At 40.6% G+C, this 18,454-nt stretch overlaps 1 protein-coding gene across 5 annotated transcripts in view; it reads right to left on the bottom strand.

The window, feature by feature from the left end:
- Positions 1–18,454, bottom strand: part of LOC124280968 (piRNA biogenesis protein EXD1-like) — a 50,614-nt gene that overhangs the window by 28,766 nt on the left and 3,394 nt on the right. For 2 of the 5 annotated variants that reach the window (XR_006899804.1, XR_006899805.1), the window contains exons 2-6: positions 7,381–7,634; positions 6,548–6,628; positions 5,579–5,698; positions 3,583–3,704; positions 1,730–2,767 (exon numbers count right to left, since the gene is read on the bottom strand). The gene's annotated coding sequence lies outside the window, so the exon portion shown is untranslated. Of the gene's footprint in view, positions 1–1,729; positions 2,768–3,582; positions 3,705–5,578; positions 5,699–6,547; positions 6,629–7,380; positions 7,635–9,037; positions 9,412–18,454 lie in introns of those variants that run through there. The other 3 variants (XM_046716980.1, XR_006899802.1, XR_006899803.1) reach the window with 2 other exon arrangements.

Raw genomic sequence — 18,454 nt, forward strand, 5'->3', positions numbered from 1 at the left:
CAGGCAGCAAAGGGCATTTATTTATTTCTCCAAGCAAAAAATATCGTAATTTTCCAATCACATCGTAGTTTTAACATTGAACTCGTGAAGATCCGGGTTAGGATTCATCCTCAGCAATTTGGAGTGAGGCTGACTATCAGGATCTGCTGGGCAGGCATGGTGACATGGTTCATGCATGACATCGCATCCTAGTTGCGAAGATAACTGCCTATGATGTCAATCACTGGATTGTCTGGCCACGTTTGGATGATTTACTGATCGCCGTGAAATAACTGGAATATTGCCAATGGCAGAGTTAAACTTCAAACAACACAGTTTTAATCAAAGCAAAAGACAGTGTACCTATAAAATAGCCAACAATGTGTTAGCAAAAAAACATTGCAATTATCCAAGTAAAAGAAATTGTACCATACTATTTTATAGTCTGTGCAAAACGTATTATCCTTAAAAAATAATTAATATTTGACAAATATACTTAATAACAAGAAGACATGGTTATGAATATCCCCGTCACAGCGTTCTGTTCCTAATTTTGGTTCCTTTTAAAACTCCTCCACGACCTTCATGTCCTGAAAACACACAGCAACAGGGTGCGAAATTATTTCCAAATTGTGCAAGCCAGGCGGACAAGCTGTGCCTGAAAGTTACTTGCCCATAACATAATTCACCAGTCCGAAATTTGAATGTAGAAACTAAGCAAAAGAATATAAAAAATAGATGAGAATAAGATATTGTCGGCATGGCGCGGGTTTTGATTAATAAGCTGCTGATATGATGAACATTTTATCAGGCTATCATCTTGCATGATTCAAAAGTGTATTATGAAGCTTAACAAGTCGGAGAGAGTGATATATTTACAAAATGACCCATTGAAAATTCACTCAGCCAGTTTGGCCAGTGAGTGTGGAGAATTACTGGCCCGATTGGATTTTTCCTAGCCACGGGTTTGCTTGCCAGTGGCTAATTCGCACACTGCATACCACATTTGGTTTCTCTATCAAAACGGTTACTGAGAAAATCTGTTCTTATTGGGATAACATGCAGTAAGTCAAGAAAAGCAGGACAAGGGCCATAAATAAATTGTAACGCGGTTTCTGTTTTCGAACTCCATCAAGGCATTCATGTCCTAAAAATAAACATCAATTTGGTTTTTTGATCTTTAACGGTTTCTGTTAAAATCTGTCCCCATTAGCGATACCGTGCACTAAGTCAAGAAACGCAAGACAAGGGCCATAACTCTGTAAACAAATTGTAACACGGTTCCGTTTTTGAACCCCATCAAGGCATTCATGTCCTGAAAACACGTGCCAAATTTGATTCCTATCTATAACGGTTTTGGATGGACGTACGGACGGACGGAGCTTAAACAAATATCCCTTCCACTTCGTGGCGGGGAGATAACATAAAAGGAAACGCTATTGCAATATACTACCATAGAGTAACTTGTATACACTTGTATGTGGTGATCTTTCCTTCGCTCTAACAATGTACCCTATTTCACTTTCAAACTAACAACTGTTGGAGCAATTATAAAATAATAAAAAATAATAACCTTTACATAAAAACATAAAAGTTTACACAAATGAGAATCTTCCAATATCCCTACCATCACGCACGCATGTTTTTAATACTAGTTTAGTAGAAAAAGGCACCGCTTAAAACTTTGTTCCCTCACAAACTACTGAATTCTATCATCGTTGTAAAAAATACATTGCAAGGCAAAACAAAATGGATATTATATGTGTATTTTTGAACGTTCTAAAACATAAGAGGACCATTCGAATTTACCTTTGTTTGGTCCATTCACAGTCTCAGCACAATACATATTTCATCTGTTTAATAAAGGGAGAATGTACCTCCGAGAAGTGACATATTATATGGACATGATCAAAATTTCTTGTTCCTTCGCGTCTTAGACAAGATTTTCATCTTATGAGCAGGTGTCTGGTAGGTATTGGTGATAATTAGAATCGGTATTGTCTCTTCCTATGTCTTGAAATGATTCCAGCATTCTCCAGCGTATCCAGAAATCCTTTAGCCTTTGTCTTGAGCCTTGGTGGGATTTCAGAAGCGCTGATGTAGTATTTGAAAAGCCTGTGATCACCGTCTCGAAGTCAGAAACGCTTCCCCTCAGACTGGCACTTCTGTCGCAAAGTCTCGATTTCCTCCACGTCGCTGTCGATGCTGACGTTGTAAAGATGGCGGAGGACGGGGTTGACAGCTGGGCTGGTGCCGGTAGAAGATGGTAGTCTTCTCATGAATCTTTTCTCATCCTCCGAGATGTAATTACCTGGAGTTGTTTCATCGTACTTGGTAATTAGGTCCGTCTTCAGAATCTCATCCAGCTTGAGATTTAGTCTCCGTGCTGCCATGCTTACTGCGGGATCACGGCTGCTCTTGCCGGCGGCCAGCATTCTGAAGTGCGATCCCATCGGAACGAAAGAGTCGGCCTTTTCTGTTAAGGCTTGTTCCAATTCGTCCATTTCCTTTTTTAGAATTTGGTTTTTCAGTTTCATGACAATATCAGGAAACTGTCCTACGTCTTGGGATTCGTATCTGTTTCAACGCATGAACGTCGTCCTCGCTTGTGATGTCATCCAGCTTGACATTACTGGTATATTTTGTTGAGAACTTGCGAAGTATGTTTCTAATGGTAGTCATGGTCTCTTCATTTTTGTCATCTTTGACATTCTCATTCCATCGAAAGTTCAATTCAAATTCTACTTTTTCTCTAAACTCTGCCCACAGCGCTTTTTCATCAAGTTCCCTGCAAAATATAGTTCACAAATGAATATCATTATCATTCGGGCAATGTAGACGTGTGTGTTGACAACTGCCTTGCCTCTTAAAGTCGTCATTAAATCTAATGGAAAACAAAAATGATTTCGTTGTACACATATAAAACACACGTGCCGTTGATATTTTGTCAAAATGTCATAAATTGCCCGTTACCCACACCCAGAGACATTACTGAAATACTATCAAAGCGGAGTAAAATCATCCGATTCATTTACAAATGAGTGAATGAGTTTTTAGTTTTACGCTGCTTTTTGAAATATTCCAGCAATACCACGGCGGGGGACACCAGAAATGGGCTTCAAACATTGTAGCCATATGGGGAATCGAACCCAGATCTTCAGCGTAACGCTTTTAACTGCAAGGCTACCCCACCCGCCACTCAATTACAAATGATAAACTAAGAGTTGGTTGGTTGGTTGTTTAACGCCGCACAATCGGGTCTGGACCACAAAATCCTGTGATCAACAGCATGAGCTTCGATCTACGCACAATGGGATTCTATGAAACCTGAACACCCGACCCAAACATGGACTGCTGAAGGCCGATTACATCACTGATCTTCACGGAAGGTTAATGCTTTGAAAGAGTGAGTTATTTCATTATGTTTACCATGTTCGCTTGTGAGTAAAAGGGCTTTCAAAACGTTTGAGTGAGCGAGTATGGTTTTAGGCCGCAATATTCTAGCAATATCACGACAGGGGATACACTGTACTGTATGTGGGTAATCGAACCGGGTCTTCGACGGGTTATGCGAAGTCATCATTGCGCCGGTGTTCGACCTACCTCTTCAGCTTTCATACACTTCCGGTAACAGAATCCTCACATCTGCACATGCGTAGTCTACCATTTCCGGTGAAAAATTCTTGTTTAGCCCAGTACGCCCTGTCTGTCTTGTACCATTTCGCCTGTACATCGAAACATTTTTAGTTGTAAATGAAAGCTTATTACATCTTATTACATTTTGGATTAAGGAGGTAAAAAACAACCACGATGTCATCTAGATATCTAGATTATATGGGGGTGGAGGTTGTTGTTACAGAATAGGTGGGGTAACAATTTACATTCAATATCATCAACTTTAACCTGTGGCGCCGAACTAAAATATCAGGTGTTGAGCGTTAAAATTGTCAATACATGCCATGTGGAGAGATAAACGCAAATACCGGGATGATTTCACATTAATATTTAAGTCAACAGTATTAACTTCCCACACTGCTGATTTAATCATCAACATATAAGACAACAATACGATATGTGTAGTTGACATCGTTCATCGCAACACAAGGCCCATCAGTTCTGAGATCAACTAGCAGCAGTCATGTTAACACAACAATCAAATTACCTTGCAGTCACTTACAACTTACGCTGTTCAACACGCTCGCTGAGTTATATGTCACAGAATTTTAATCGCACAATCAGTTTCTGCTATCTCAGCTTTTGACCATTACGCATATTCCACAAAGCAAGTCCGTGAACTCACGTGACAAAGGATTTCTGAATATGCTGGTAGATTTCAAGACAAGAGATATATCGGAGTATGGCCTCCCGAACAGTACCCGCACACAGATCTACATGTCTTCATTATCCAAACGGCAATTACATGTCGTGCAGCATATTATTGGCTACGGTGTCATCATATGATGTAGTATCTTATTAGGTCAGCCGAAATATGTTCAGGTAAATTAAGATGACTAAAGATACCATACACATGTATCATGCTGTGTAGTCCGGTGCCTTTTCCACACATGTCACATCCAACCGTGACATCGTGATGACCGATATAGAGCGACACGCACATGTGTGTCCCAAACAACAAGGGGAGTGGCAGGACCAGAAAATATATGCGAGGCGTTTGACGGCTTAAGGAAACAACCTGGAGTTGCAGTGTCCAGGGAAGGACATCTTGGGATAGTGTTTGTGTGTTGGCTTGTTTGTAAATGTGTTTTGGGATGGGTGGTGTGTAGGAGGGGAGGTGAGGTTGTGGTGGTGGTGGTGCTGGTTAAGTTCAAAGGGAGACAAATTTAGTGGCCAATCCGTGTTGAAATTTTCAATTTTACAATGAATTCACATTCACACAATGAATACCCCGAAAACAGAACCAAACAAAAGTACCATTCCACAGTGTGCCGTTTTCTTGATCGGAACTGTCATACTGTTGTATTAGATGCATTCGATTGCGTTACACAAAAACCAAGCATTCACAGAGTGATTATTTCGCGGTGCACAACACCATTGGCAATCAGTTGAACAGGAACAACCACATAGGGTTTCTGTTTCAGGTTGGGGAATATGGACTCGTTCCCCGTTTAGAGTACCGGGTACGTTTCTGTATTTTGACTATATTTAGGGTACCTGTCTGTGTATAGAAACGTAACTAACCGTCGCACATATCTGTACTGTAGACAGTGCAGTAAAGTACCTGTCCTGACATTGACCCCTTCAGCCATTCTCATTAAATCGTAGCCAAACTGTGTTTACATGACGCAAGCAAGGAAAGACTGCTGACTGTCTGACTGAGTTTGGTTTTACGCCGCTTTTAGCAATATTCCAGCAACATCGCGGCGGGGACACCAGAAATGGGCTTCACACATTGTACCCATGTGGGGATTCGAACCAGGGTCTTCGGCGTGACGAGCCAACGCTTTAACCACTAGGCTACCCCACCGCTCCAGCAAGGAAAGACTGTGTGTCCACAAGTACACTTAAGGTCAAACATACATCAAACTATATGACGTCAGTAAATGACAAACATGTTTCTTAAATGATTAATATGTCCTACTTGAACTTCTTCTTTCCCCTCAAGCAATGTGACGTCTGTGTACAAGCTGCACAAATCCAGCAACTTCCTGTGAGACGGGAGTTGTCTCCCTTCGGACGTATCAATAATATACTGTGCCGCCTGAAAGAACATAAACATATACGAACAAATAAGGGGCACCAGAATGATGAATCAATTGAATAAACACTGAAAATGCCCAGCAAACTGATAAGATAAGATAAGATAAGATAAGATAAGATATTATGATATGAGAATTAACTGCGTCTTAAAATCACTTTTGTTATCTTGATTATCTCAAAGTGACGGTCCACAATTCCACGTTAAATTTAACATGTAAAAACAACTTTAAATAAATAAATAAATGTAATGTTGTTTCCCATTGCTTGTACATAGCCTCCATTGACTCTTCGTCAAATGATAATATATAGAGCACAGCACAGCAGGGTACCAGTAAGTAGGTCTTGTGCTCATAAACAGTGGCAAACTGACCCCGAAAGTCACAAATAGAAACGGTTTATATTTCTGGTGTTACCTGTCTTGCTACCTGTGGTACTCCCAACTGTGTCATTAATATACTGAGAGAGTTAGTGAGTTTAGTTTTACGCCGCATTCAGCAATATTCCAGTTATCTGGCGGCGGTCTGTAAATAATCGGATCTGGACCAGACAATCCAGGGATCAACAGCATGAACATCGATCTACGCAACTTGGATACGATGACATGTGTCAACCCAGTCAGCGAACCTGACCACCCGATCCCGTTAGTCTCCTCTTACGACAAGCATGGATTACTGAAGATCAATTCTAACCCATCTTCACGGGTTTCTACGGCGCTTTTAGCAATACTTCAGGAATATCACGGTGGTGGACACCAGAAATGGGCTTCACATATTGTACCCATGTGGGAAGTCGAACCCCCTGTCTTCGGTGTAACCACTAGGCGACCTCGCCGCCCCCATTTTATGCTTACCTGTACATCAAACACGTTGACGAGCATGACTTCGTACTGGCTCTTGAGAGCGGCACTGTCGTTGCTGCAGGCATGAAACACCTACAACAGAAGAAGCATTAACATTGCTATTGAAACTGTCAAAACTATAGGTCATGTTGAGTCGTTGATTGGTAGATGGTCCTGACTGAGAACAATAAAGGGATGTTGTTTTATGTCAACCAACCCGTTTGTTCATGTCTGAAATCTACATTATTCCTGTCAAAAATCTACATTATTCATGATAAACATCTTCATTATTCATGATAACATCTCCATTATTCCTGTCAAACATCTTCATTATTCATGATAAACATCTACATTATTCCTGTCAAACATCTACACTATTCCTGTCAAACACGTCAAACATCTATATTATTCCTGTCAAACATCTATATATTATTCCTGTCAAACATCTATATTATTCCTGTTAAACGTCTATATTATTCCTGTCAAACATCTACATTATTCCTGCCAAACATCTATATTGTTCCTGTCAAACATCTATATCATTCCTGTCAAACATCTACATTATCCCTGTCAAACATCTACATTGTTCATGATAAACATCTATATTATTCCTGTCAAACATCTACATTGTTCATGATAAACAACTATATTATTCCTGTCAAACATCAACATCGTCCATGCCGAAAAAAATCCATATTGTTCACGTCAAACACTACATTGTTCATGTCAAACATCTGCATTGTTCAAATCAACTATCTACACTGTTTATGTCAAACATCCACACTGTTTATGTGAAGCATCTTCATTGTTCATGTCAACCATCCATATTGTTCAGGGCATCATACCTTGATGACATCTTTGTTTTCCAGAAACGACTTCAGTCGGCCTTCAGTGAAGACTTTTGGCTCAACAAACACATTGAACAAGTAGACAAAACCGTCTAGTTTGGCCACCTGAGAAGAGTGAGAGGGCCCTTCTTTCCAAGATGGACTCCCTCGCAGTCCACAGCAACGACAGGCTCCTGGAGGAGGTCATCGACAGCCTTGACGCAGTCATCGACGTTATCCACAACCTTGTGACGTACTCCATCTTCTGCCATCTTCAAAACCAAACCAAAACATCCTGACATTGTCTATTTTTATCAGTCACTGTGTGTTTACTGGAATACACTCTACTGCATTATGAGGGGCTATGCAAAACGGTCTGCACAATACGAGACATTGTCAGTTATACAGTGTGTGACGTTGTGTGATTAACGTAATATGATGGCAGTGGGTAGCCAAGTTGTTAAAGCGTTCGCTCATGACGCCAAATGCCCGGGTTCGATTCCCAGCATGACTGCAATGCGTGAACCGCTGTAATATTGTTCTCGGATATTGCTGAAAGCGGCGCAAAACAATATTCTCTCCCAGGAAGATGAACAGTAATTGTGCGATTATTGTACAATCGAACCAGCAGCGAGTGATTTTATTTTTACGCCGCTTTTAGCAATATTCCAGCAACATCACGGCGGGGACACCAGGAATGGGCTTTAACACATTGTACCCACGTGGGGCATCGAACCCGGGTCTTCGGCGTGACGAGCGAACGCCTTAACCACTAGGCTACCCCACCCTCCCCGAACCAGCAGCGACCGGTGTACATTTGACCGAGCAGATAACTGGTGTTTGAGAGAAGAGAATCAAATTTACCGGAACCGTGCCTACTTAAGGTAAAGGAACTACTTCCCTTACTTCAGGTAGTGAGAAACGGTGCAGTTACGTCCCTTAGCTGTACCAGGAAGCACTGATATTCACCATAACATTGACGGTAGTGAGAGAAATATTGCATCTAATGATGTTCACCATAACGAGTACAATAAGGTAATATATTATAAATACAGATATTTACCATAACATGTAATAAAACCCACATTATACACATTGAATATTTACCATAACGTATACAGTAATGAAACCCAGATTATACAAACTTAATCTTTACCCAAACATGTACGGTAATGAAACCAATATTATACAAACTGAATATTTACCCAAACATGTACGGTAATGAAACCCAAATTATACAAACTGAATATTTACCATAACGTGAACGGTAATGAAATCAATATTATACTTGAAACCAATATTATACTAAACTGAATATTTACCATAACGTATACGGTAATGAAACCCAGATTATACAAACTGAATATTTACCATAACGTGTACGGTAATAACATGTCACTGTGACCTGACAGATACATTATCTCACATATACTGCTGACCTAAAGCATTAACACATCCGGGACCCACTTGCATTCCGGGACCTACCTGCATTGCACAATCATAGCGCGAGTGCGAGACGCCATGGACACCACTGAGATCAGGATCAAATTGAGATCAAATGTAAAGCAAATAGAAACAGTGCGAACTGTTAATGTTGACAGAATGACACTGTTACCAACAAGTAATTCAATGTAAGTCGCTTCTTACATGTTGTGTTATATTTTTAAACACGTACCTTACTGTGTATCGGTAAAGAGTCAAGGCATCAGCAAAACACTGCTACCGCTTAAGAGAGACTGTGTTGGTACGAAGAACATAAACCGAAAGTTCGTTCGCGGTACAAAGGGAGGTAACTCTATTCCGTCAAATCTGAACTGGCGCAGTTGGGTCGTTGTCCGAACGGGGGCTACGGACTTGTGCGTTTCAACGAAAGCCTAAAGCTGCCACTTTTGTGACATAAACTATTTTTTTCTCATTTCTTCGATTATTTTGCCCGTGCTTTTGGAGTACTTTCTCGTTATTTCAAATAGCTTCTCATTACTTCAATTATTTTGTCGTTGCTTCCATTAATATCTCGTTGCTTTGGGGCCGTTCATAATTTATGGCTAGGGGGGGTGTTGATGACTTTTATAGAGAAGCACTAAAAACCACCACCCCCACCCCCGACCCCAAATTTATGTACAAAGCAAGTGACCAACCAGCATGTCACGTACAAAATCAATGGACCCCTCCCCTTCCCATAATTTTAAGCAAACATTTTTAATATTGAAATGTACAAAAATGATGACCTCCTAGTGCATGTGTACAAAATTAATGAGACACACCCCTACCCAATACACACACGTGTACCTCCCTGAACAAATTGAGTGACACCCCCACCCCAGTAACCTTTTCTTCTTTTCGTTTAAATACGTAATAGAAAAACATCTCGAATCTGTTCATTCAGGGAGTCTGAGCACTCATTCATTTTTCTCCCGAAATCAGTCGAGTGATTTCTCTAGCTGATTGCGAGAGATAGACGATGATTTTAGTCAGTTTGTTTAACGCGACACACAGCTATATGGCGGCTGCTTGTACATAATCAATTCTGGACCAGACAATCTAATGACTAACCTCTTTTAATGACAGTCAAAGAAGTCAGAAAACTCATTTTACTTTCTTGATCTGGAAAGCGATTCTCTGACTTGTCGGAGATGTATTGTTATCCCTTGTACATCAACGGTAAATGATAAAGGGAGACAACTCTTCAAACTTTAGAGGCCAAACCTTGTTCAAATTTTCAATGTTAATCATGAAGTCAGCGGACGTGATTTAAAAAAAAATATGTAATGTCCTTATACGTAGAATTAATGATAAATAATAACCCTCTTTATACTATTCTATACTAACGTATATACGGGTTAATACTTCACACTGAAGCGGTGGGGTAGCCTAGTGGATAAAGCGTTCGCTCATCACGCCGAAGACCCGGGTTCAATTCTCCACATGGTTACAATGTGTGAAGCCCATTTCTGGAGTCCCCCACCATGATATTGCTGGAATATTGCTAAAAGTGGCGTAAAACTAAACTCAACCACCCACCTGATCCACTCCTCATGTTCTATCTATCCATCCACCCATACATCCATCCATCTATCTATCTATCTATCTATCTATGACTCTGTACATGGTGTGGGAATAAAAGAATATAAAACGTGTCATGTTTTCAGCAAGAAAGGTCGTTCTGACGTAACACAAAAAACCCGTCAAACGTGTTTATTAAGATATTAAGTTAAACCTAGAAGGTGCGATTTAACTTCATTGTAAGATATATCTATACAAAATATTAACTTCTATCAACGCTTATGTTTAGAAACAAGCTATCATTTTATGAGACACATTAAGAATATATTACCTTGACCAAGAATCACAGAAAAGACATGGGCATAAGATAGAACGTGAGCATGAGAGCAAGTACATGTCTGCTATAAAACGATAAATGAAAACTGTACGACAAATAAAGAAAAGCGAATGAAAGTGTAGTAACAGGTTCAGTTAAAACGGTTAGGCTGACACAATATACTTACGATAGTGTGATATCATTGTCAGGAATGAGATCTGGGTGTAAACACATAGGTGATATCATTGTCACGGAGCACGATCTTGACAAGAATAATACCGTAATACAAAGAAAGCATAGTAACTGTTTCAGTAATCAAATAAAGGATTTAAAAATACAATACAATGATAATACAATAATGTTTGCACATAGCGTGGTTTTACATGCTAAAATTAAAATAACTATAACATCTGAAAAACGTTACATGTGAATATAAAAGGAAACGCCAAGAAAAATGCAGGCGTCGGTTGAAGAATTCATTGACGGCGCATGAAAAATAAATTAAGAAAATAGAATGATATAGTGTCAGTAAATTATTAGTGGGGACACCAGAAATGGGTTTCACATATCAGTACCCAAATGGGAATCAAACCCGGGTCTTCGGCGTGACACTAGGGAACGCTTTTCTCAGGAGGCTAACCCACTTACGCCCTTTGGCTTAAGACCCCAGGCAACACTGTTAGTAGAACACATAAGAAAGGTACGATGCTTTTGTGGATAACAACTTACCTTTAGCATCCATAAAGCATCGTATCTTTCTTATTATTCATCAATTTGACTAAAATGTCAATCAAACAGGTTAGAGAAACATGTTTATTGTAGGTCATGGATGCATGTAAATGGTCTAGTTTGAGATTTTGCATTACTTGTCTATTGAAGAATACAAACATGACATTTAACGTCGGTAATTACATGGTAGCTACATCATATTAAAACTGGAATTATTCTTCCTACAATCAAATCCAGTTAAAAACAAGCGTATAGCACTAAACAAAAGCAAGTACTATATGGATGAAGTTAAATATCATTTTCAGTAATTAGCGAAAAGGAATTGTGATGGGACAAACATTTATCATGTTTATATAAACAGTATTTCCTATGTAATGTATATAAGGAGACATAATATCCTAAAACGTGAAACACCTTTTCTCTTTGCATAGTTAGCCTTTGTTTACACTGGTTGTTTGGCCCTCGTGCGTGCTGACATGAAAGCGACGGAGAGCTGGTGAGTCACTTTGATGAAAAAACCCTATTTCCATGCCCCTCACCATCGCAGTTATTTTGAATATGTCTATCTATAACTGTCAAGACCAAATGGAGAATAACAGACAGAGAGAAAGTCTGGTCACGTGATATGCAAATTAGCCCGTGCAGTTGAGTTACGCAGCGTCATCACTGAGTTGGAGTACAACATTTTCAAACTTTTCATTAAATTAATCACAGTATGAAATAATAAATGTTATTGACCCAACCAGGATTAGTATAAAATTATCAGATGTCTGAGATGAAATCATTTAAGGCCCACATTATTGACGACCATTCGTGACCAACTCGTTGTATTCCGGGACAAGCCACAGGTTACGGAAAGGGGCGAGTGGTGACGAATGATTGACGACTTGGCCTTGATACATCAGGGTTCATACAGATTATCAGCCATCAAATTTAAGGCCTTTTAGGGAGGTTTCAGGGCCCAATCAACAATTTAAAGAACTATAGAAACGCATTTAACATAGTAGTTATAGCTAAAGTTCTGCGGTGGAGATTAATCTGCGGTAGGAGATTAACCAATACCTTCTGTCATTGCAAGGCAATTTTACTATGCAATTTGTTTCCTTAAATCACAATTTGATAAGTTTTGCTAAAATATGGCCTTTTAGGGCAAATTGCTGGCAATTAGGGCCCTTTCTAGACTAAAACAAATTTAGAGCCGTTTAAGGGAAAACTTGTCCAAATTTCAGGGTTTTCAAGCCCGAGCGAACCCTGAACATACATTTTGAACATGTGCTCTCATGTTTTAACACTAAAACCTCCAATACCATTTGTTAAAGGAGTGTATCACAGCATCAGTGTTCTGTAGCTTACCCTCACAATACAAAATATATATAAAGGTTCCAAGGGCTGAAGCACATCCGTGTGATTCAGAAATATCGCAGTTTTCGAATTGGCATAAAATGCAATTGGTAGAACACACATCAGTTTCATTCGTAACATAGTCATTACAGGAACACAAATTGAATATTAAGGCATTACTTATGGAAAACATACATTAATGGCTCCAGGTCGTGAAGTATACTTTAACATAGCTGCAATTATGGGAATACTAAGTTCACCAATGGAATACTTTTGATGGAAACATTATTTGTGTGGAATGAGGCTTCGTCATTACTGGACCGAGTATATTTGAAAACAGACATGGCTCCAGGTCGTGGAGACACGTCTAAAGAAACTCAATATCTATCTAAACCGATATCCCGACCTCCTTCTGGGAGCTTCCACCACCCCAGCCTCCTGTAATTCGTTCAGAAATAGCCTGGCCTTTGTCTTAAGCCTGGCAGGAACCCCAGGAGCGCTGATGAAGTACTTGTACTGTCGGTGGTCGGCATCGTTAAGTCTGAAACGACTACCTTCACGCCGGAACTTCTGCTTCAGAGTCTCGATTCCCTCCACGTCGCTGTCGATGACAACGTTGTAAAGATGGCGGAGGACGGGGTTGACAGCTGAGCTGGTTCCGGTTGAGACAGGGAGATCTCGTAACAACCTTCTCTCTTCATCTTTGAGATGGTCGTTTGGAGTTAGCTCCGTGTATTTGACGATCAGGTCTTTCTTGAGTATGTCATTTGCTCTTTGCTGTAGTCTTTGAGCTGCGTTCTTCAGTTCCAAGTTGTTGCTCTCTTTGCTGCATATAAACATATTCAAGTGAGATAAGTCGCAAAAATGAGTCCCCTTGTGAAGTCATCTCTTCTTCTATCATCTTCAGCTCGTTCTTCAGAAATTCAATTTTCAACCTCCTGACAAGAACAGAGGAACCCGTCAATTTCTGCCGGATTCGGACTGATCTCAGAGCTTTGATGTCATCTACATCCGAAATATCAGGCAAAGGCGATATCGCTTGCGTACTTCGATTCAAACTGGCGCAGAACCTTCCTCACGACTGACATGCGTTCGTCGCTGTCTGACTTCACTGCTTCTGTTCCATCGAAAGTTCAGCTCGTAATCTACCCTTTCCCTGAAACGTCTCCAGAGATCCTTATCGTCAAGTATGCTGAAAACAAGAAGTATAATGTATGTGTTACATGCAATGTGTTGTGCTTTGATGAATCTGAGTATAAAACTTAGTTGAACTGAGATACAATAGGTGCTGACTGGACTAGCCCCTGTGTTACAATGTTGTTATGCACAGATGTCGGACATGAGTCAAGCTCTGTCAAAAATATGGGCAGATGATGTCCATGAGAAAATTTCGAGTGGGCAGATTATGTCAGTCATTGTTGGCGTCGATTCTAGTACGCAGATTATGTGTCCGTGAGAAGGACATCAGACAGATACAGATTGTTACTGGTTAATCTGCCTTTAAAAGCAGGCTATAAGTGGACAGTTCAACATGGAGAGCCTTATCAGATATCGAGAAGAGCGCGGAAAATAACAGAAACAAGTCATATTGAAGTTGGACCAGGCTATTGTTAGAAATGTAATTCCCCTAGTCCTGAATGGACTATTGGAACTGACTCAGTCAGACTGGGTACAACTGATAATATACCGCCCAATTGTCATGTTTGAATGCAGATACATAAAATAGTGGCACCTTTTAAATTCGATTGAAGATGGAAACAGACTACTATAAACCTGGATCAATTCTTTGGGCTTTCATGAAAAACGTAACGATGTTCAACTTGACAGAATATATATATTCAGAAAACTAGCAAATATACGTCCAACCCTTGAAAGTCTCAAAGCCAAAATTAAACCACGGTTACAATCTCCATAAATATAATGCATACTCCGTATGCAAATATAACAAGTTACATCTCATTGACTTATTTACATACCTTTTCAGCTTTTCTCATACACCTCGGGTATCAAAATCCGTACATCGTTGAAAGCACATGACGTAGATCTTTGAATTTTAAGGCTTTCTTCTGGCTTCTCGAGACCCCAGAGGTGTAAAATTCTTTTGTTGCCCAATCAAAAGCAGCATTAGTCGATCATTTCCGGTGTAAATTTGCTTAATCAGCAGCATTACTTTTGAATTTATACTGGAAACATAGAAGTCAAGAATCATACGGAGAGGTTCTTTACCGTGTCACATTATGATGGTTTTAAAAATTGTTTGTGTTTATTTGCTTTAATGCGACAATCAGCATTATTCCAGCTACAGACAATCCAGTGGTCAACAGCAGGAGCATCGATCTATGCAACTGGAATACGATGACACGTGTCAACGAAGTGAGCGAGCCTGACCATCCGATCCCGTAAGTCGCCTCTTACGACAAACATGGGTTGGTGAAGATCAATTCTACCTGGTCTCCAGGGGTTTACTGAAAAAGCAAACCCCCACAATATCGGGGTGCCCTGAGGATCTATGGATTGAGACGCACTGATTGAGACATAAACTGACCTACAAAAGAAAGTATAAACCGGCTTTGGCGGGGTTGACTGAGAATATTAGAAGCACACTTCAAAATACTAAGATGATATCAGCAGCGAAGCGAAAACACTGACGTCATCAGCAGCAATAACGTTTGGTCAACGCATTTGCAGCAGAACAGTGACGAAAGAAATCATGCTGTCGAAATCCGGTCTATCGACTATTTCAGGGCTTGTCATTAACCTGTCGACATCAACTAAATCGTCCACGCTGGACGAGGAACGTGAGACGCTGACAACGTCACGATTTGGGAACAACTCTGTTGTGACTTGTCCCAATAAAAATAATTTCCTTATTGTTTTTGAAAATCATCCCAAAATACCAGGAGACCTATTCTCGAGACGTTCGTAGATCTAAGAATTCTTAACTTTGATCGTAGCCAGTGTGTTAAGAATGGGCTTAAGAAGTTCGTAGGGCTACGAACGTTTCGAGAATAGCTAGCCAGGTGTGTACTTTCAATTGTAAGTGAGTATATGTACATTTCATTTTTGCCCATGACGCTTTTGCTGTACAAAATGTCTACGTTTGGCAGTATTTCTACATTTGTTAGCGAACTCAAGTGAGTTAGTAATAACACTTTCTTTTTTCCTCAGCTACGGGTAACCTACTATGACGTCTTCTTTTCCCGCAAGGGAAGTGACGTCAGTGTAGTGGCTGCAGACATCCAACAACTTCCGGGCATATGGGAGTTGTCTCCCTTCAGATTTTTCAATGATGAAAAGAGCCGTCTGTGGAAAATATGAAGTTACATGAAACAAATAACAGAACGCTTAAAAACCCACGTGCAGCGTATGGGTATGGTTTTATACTCACACGCGGTACACATATAGCAGACACATAGGTACACATACAGCAGACACATGGGTACACATACAGCAGACACATGGTACACATACAGCAGACACATGTGTACACATACAGCAGACACATGGGTACACATACAGCAGACACATGGTACACATACAGCAGACACATGTGTACACATACAGCAGACACATGGGTACACCTACCGCAGACACATGGGTACACCTACAGCAGACACATGGGTACACATACAGCAGACACATGGTACACATACAGCAGACACATGGGTACACCTACCGAAGACACATGAGTACACCTACAGCAGACGCATGGACAAATATGCAGTAGTTGCATAGGCCATATCTTGGCATAAAGTAACAATGGGTGGTTGTACACAGATGCAAAACGGACAGGGTGGTTGCACACAGATGCAATATAAATGGGGTGGTTGTACACAGATGCAATATAAATTGGGTGGTTGTACACAGAGGCAATATGGATGGGGTGGTTGTACACAGATGGGAGATGGATGGGGTGGTTGTACATAGATGCAATATGAATGGGGTGGTTGTACACAGATGCAATATGGATGGGGTCGTTGTACACAGATGCAATATGGATGGGGTGGTTGTACACAGATGGGAGATGGATGGGGTGGTTGTACACAGATGCAATATGAATGGGATGGTTGTACACAGATGCAATATGAATGGGGTGGTTGTACACAGATGCAATGTAAATCGGGTGGTTGTACACAGATGCAATGTAAATCGGGTGGTTGTACACAGATGGGAGATGAATGGGGTGGTTGTACACAGATGGGAGATGAATGGGGTTGTACACAGATGGGAGATGGATGGGGTGGTTGTACACAGATGGGAGATGGATGGGGTGGTTGTACACAGATACAATAAGAATGGGGTGGTTGTACACAGATGGGATATGTATGGGGTGGTTGTACACAGATGCAATATGAATGGGGTGGTTGTACACGGAAGCAATATGAATGGGGTGGTTGTACACAGATTGGAGATGGATGGGTTGGTTGTACACTGATGGGAGATGGATGTGGTGGTTGAACACAGATGGAAGATGAATGGGGTGGTTGTACATAGATGCAATATGGAATGGGTTGGTTGTACACAGATGGGAGATGAATGGGGTGGTTGTACACAGATGCAATATGAATGGGGTGGTTGTACACAGATGCAATGTAAATCGGGTGGTTGTACACAGATGCAATGTAAATCGGGTGGTTGTACACAGATGGGAGATGAATGGGGTTGTTGTACACAGATACAATAAGAATGGGGTGGTTGTACACAGATGGGATATGTATGGGGTGGTTGTACACAGATGCAATATGAATGGGGTGGTTGTACACAGATGCAATATGAATGGGGTGGTTGTACACAGATGGGAGATGGATGGGGTGGTTGTACACAGATGCAATATGAATGGGGTTGTTGTACACAGATGCAATATGAATGGGTTGGTTGTACACAGATGCAATATGAATGGAGTGGTTGTACGCAGAGGCAATATGAATAGGGTGGTTGTACATAGTTGAAATATGGATGGGGTGGTTGTACACAGATGCAACTTGGGTGGGGTGTGTATGGCCTTGATTAGGTAGTTTGAGGCAAAAGAGTGAAACACTTTCTCATTTGCAGGCACAGATCAAGGTAAGTATCATTTTACAATACCTGCACGTCAAACACATTGTTCAGCATGACATCAAACTGACACTTGAGGGCGGCGCTGTCTCGGTTGCACGCGTGAAATACCTGTAAGTGAAAGAGTGAATGAGTTTAGTTTTACGTCGCTTTTAGCAATATTCCACCAATATCATGGCTGGGGACACTAGAAATGGGCTACCCACCGCCCCTTAAAATGAAAAGAAAGGTTGATTTGATGCTGAACTTTACGGCGCATCAACTTCACTGAGTGGTAGAGTAACACAATTGTACAGAGTGAAATCCTCTACTGAATTACTTATTTTCGCATACGTTTACCTACATTTATTCGCTTGTCCTCAAATACGAATTCGATGAATAGATGTGCGCACGATTAGAGTGAGTGAGTGATTTGATTATACGTCGCTTTTAGCAATAATTCAGCAATATCACGGCGGGGGACACCAGAAATAGGATTTACACATTTCACCCATGTGGGGACTCTAGTCTGTACATATACATAATGGTTAACTGAATGGTTGATCATTATAACCATTCCATCCTGCCAAACATGACGCGTTTTTTAAACTATATTTGTTAGTCAACCAACAAAATCCATCTAAAATCGTCAGCCCGAAGTACAAATGA

The sequence above is a fragment of the Haliotis rubra genome, unplaced genomic scaffold, assembly GCF_003918875.1.
Source record: "Haliotis rubra isolate DU_JTF1 unplaced genomic scaffold, ASM391887v1 Scf277, whole genome shotgun sequence".
Lineage (NCBI taxonomy): Eukaryota > Metazoa > Mollusca > Gastropoda > Lepetellida > Haliotidae > Haliotis > Haliotis rubra.